Below are 3,787 nucleotides of genomic sequence, written 5' to 3'. Positions count from 1 at the left end.
CGTATACACATACAAATAATTATATAGACATACATATAAATACATAAATACACACTTATATACATATATATATAGACGCCTACTGATTTGCACATACATAGTGAGAAGTACGATAAATGCTGAAATGAGCCATACCTGAGCAGCCGTATCGATGCCTCTAAAGCCAGATTTGATAGCCTGCGTGATGGATGCATATAATCATAGATATGTTAGGAACGATAAAGCACTTTCTCATAAAATCGAGCTAAAACATAGCCTGCAATAGACCTGACTGCTCCACACATGTTGTTGCCTGTCGATGGGCAACGGACAACAACACTCGATAAACTCTATCGGTACACGATAAAACGAATAGGTGGTCGATCTGCAGATAACTACTATTGTATATCTGTGAACTGCACATACAACACATTTTAAACAACCGAGCATAACTTATACAATTACTATCCGCATGGAGAATGATAGTTTTATCAAGGCTATCCTATTGGTAACCACTTTACTGATCTCTTATATACCAGCTGTGCAACCCTTGATCTGAAGAGAATATAATATACAACAAATGGCCATATGGCCTTATACATAAATATGTTACGTTTTTTATAGTGATTATACTAGTTTGTTTATATTCACCTTATATACCAGTTCAGTGGTTCGCTCCTTCTTCCACGCTGTGCCATACAGCAGGCGTGGCATGGTTACAGAGGCAGCCATATCTTAGTCTTATTAAAAGTGTAGTTAAATTAAATATGAAATTTATAAATGTACATACATGATATATTTACGTGTATTTATATTCAAAAATACTGTGGAGGTCAAGAGCTATTGCTATTGAATATTTTATTACACACTGTACATCATGCTTTTTATTTACGTTTCCTTCACGGCATCGTCCAAAAACACAGGTCTGCAGCTTCTCTGATGTTTACATAGTAGTCACAGTATCGCGACTCGCGCACTGTTCAAACAATGGCGTGTGCTAGATGTGATATAAAGAATTGTGTATGAAACATGTCCACACATAAATATTTTATTAGTCCTCGTTCTGTTCGATATATTCAGAAGATTACGTTTGTACATAGGCAATTCGCACGCATCCAGAATATGAGGCAAAACGTGGAGATCCTATGTATGTAATCAGTATGTCCTCTCTACTAGTATTATTTAGCGGCAGTCAGTTCCCCATTAATGCTGGCCTTGTTTCAGATTCAGATCGATCGGAAAATATTAAGAGATACAGATATAAGAATGCCGTGTGGTTCGAGGGTGACTGACAAACGCGGGTCGCTCTTGTAGGCGGGCGAGTTTCATCGTATTAGTCGGACACTTTTTGCAACATTGAAGGAGGTTGATGACAGCCCTCTAAAGCCCTCTAAATCGAACAAACTGTAGTGTCTAAACAAAGAAATGGAATGTCTCTACTTTATTACGATAAATAAAGACTCGCGAGTCTGAGAGGATGCCTTTCAAAAGAAAAATTATCAGAATGAACGGCTAAACTAACAAGAGAAGAGGTTCAAGGACCAGCGGACAGCCCCAGTCCTCCGCATCAGGCTCAGGCCCAGCCGCCGCCTCATACTCTAGTGTCTAGTGTTACTGTCGCACACTCACTGTCATTCTACTAGTAGATAGAGTCCACTAAAAGTCTTACCAGAGAGTCCAGACTCCAAACTTGGGCCTCTCCAGTCTCAGGGTCTCTCTCATACACACACTCACACTCTCTCTACTATTCCTAGAGAGTTTACTAAATACTACTACTACCAGTAGTAGACTAGTAGTAGTAGAGAGAGTCTCTACTCTGAGAGAATAGAGACTCTCTCTACAGCTAGAGAGTCTCTACTTTAAAAGAATAGAGACTCTCTCGATACAGCAGCCAGAGACTGGAGAAGAGGGGTTGCAGCACTGCTAGCCACTGGGGCCAGGTGGCAGGTGCCCTCTTCCACAAGTTCAACTCCTGTACTGCAGAACTGCAGTCTGCTGGAATATTCGAATATAGATCGAATAGAATGGGGTGAAATTGGAAATGCCATAGTCTTCTATTTTTTAATTTTGAAAAAACAATGTACTGTACAGTGTACACTCTGTACAGTACAGAGCCTTGTTCTTTTTCAGGGGTATTCACTGAAAATATAGTGATTATACTCGGTAGTATGCAGTATGTACTACTTCTAGTAGAGAGAGTGAGTAGGGAGTAGGGAGTTAGAGACTACTGACTAGTAGTCTCATCAGTCTCTCAGCCTAAGCTCATTACGTTATGGGGTACGGAATACAAGTAACGTAAATGAATATTTACTATTCAATTTTGAAACGTTATAACGGTTATATTGTGATCAGAAGGGCCTACCTTAGTTCTTTTTAAAAGGCTGATTCGTATGGTGGAAACGGTACACACTCAAATGTTTAGTCCCGCAAGGTGCACCTATGATCATACAAAGGACCGAATATGGAATGGAAATTGAACGTGAACGTATATTTATTCGATATATAAAAGTTTAACGGGAAACAGTTTGAGGCTAGCTCTCAGCTGATTCAGCTCATCAGTCTGTAAATATGTTTGAAAATAAATTATTTATACCCCAGACATTGTCCACTTTTGTTTAAAAAGAAAAGTAGATTTATTAGTCATGAATAAATACATACATAATTATCATAAATATCAAATATATACACTGTCACGCCTCATGAGTCCTCGACTCCTCGGACCTTCTCCAGTCAACAGTCTACAGACAGTCTACACTCTAAATACACTCTACACTACAGTCTAAAAATACAGTATTTTTTTAACAGAAGTTATGACTCTATAACGAGTACACTCATACTGCTGCTACAATAACAGCCCTGAAACTTTCAACATTAAGAAAAAGTATCACGCAACGGGCCAACGACCCAAGTCCCAACAGTCGCGATGACTCACTGGCCACCAATCAAAGTGAAGATTCCGGTCACAGAACATGTCGACTAATCGAAAATTCGAGTTTCACATATATAAAACCAACAGGAGTCGGGGAGAAGATAAAAGAATCATCTGTTCGCGTGAATCATCACTATTTATTTTATATTTAGTATTCTTTCTTTATCCTACACACGCGCTTTGCCAGCAGAGTCAGCAGTCGCCTTATCCCCACACTATTTGTAAACAATCGATCATATATTTACCTCTCCTTCCCGTCACTATTGAACAGTTACCTATTGAATGAATACAATATTTGAGTTTGCAATCCGATACAATGAACGGGAGAGAGTCTAAAGGAACCAGCCACAAAAAAAACCCACGGAATAAGGCGAGGTCTGTATCACCGAATCTGTCACGTGGAGCTTCACCAACTCGGCCAAAGACACCTTCAGGAAAGAGCTCATTGGACCCCAACGACCTGTTTGAAGGCAACAGTGGTTCAGGTGAGCGTAAACTCTTTTGTATCAATATACGTTGTATATATTATTTATAAATATATATATATATATTACATATATGTACATATATATATATATATATATATGTATGTGTGTGTGTATGTATGTGTGTATGTGTGTGTTTATATACATATACATATACATATGTATATATGTATATGTCTACATGTATGTATATATATACATATATGTTTATATATATCTATATATGTATATATATATATATATATACATATCTATGCATATATATATTTTTATTATAGATATATGTGTGTGTGTGTGTTTGCGTTTGTGTGTGTTTTAATTACGATTATATGTATATATATATATATATATGCGTGTGTGTGTGTGTGTGTATGTGTATATATGTGTGTGTGTG

Source organism: Sphaeroforma arctica (genome assembly GCF_001186125.1).
Source record: "Sphaeroforma arctica JP610 unplaced genomic scaffold supercont1.752, whole genome shotgun sequence".
Taxonomy (NCBI): domain Eukaryota; class Ichthyosporea; order Ichthyophonida; genus Sphaeroforma; species Sphaeroforma arctica.
This window is presented reverse-complemented; position numbering follows the sequence as displayed.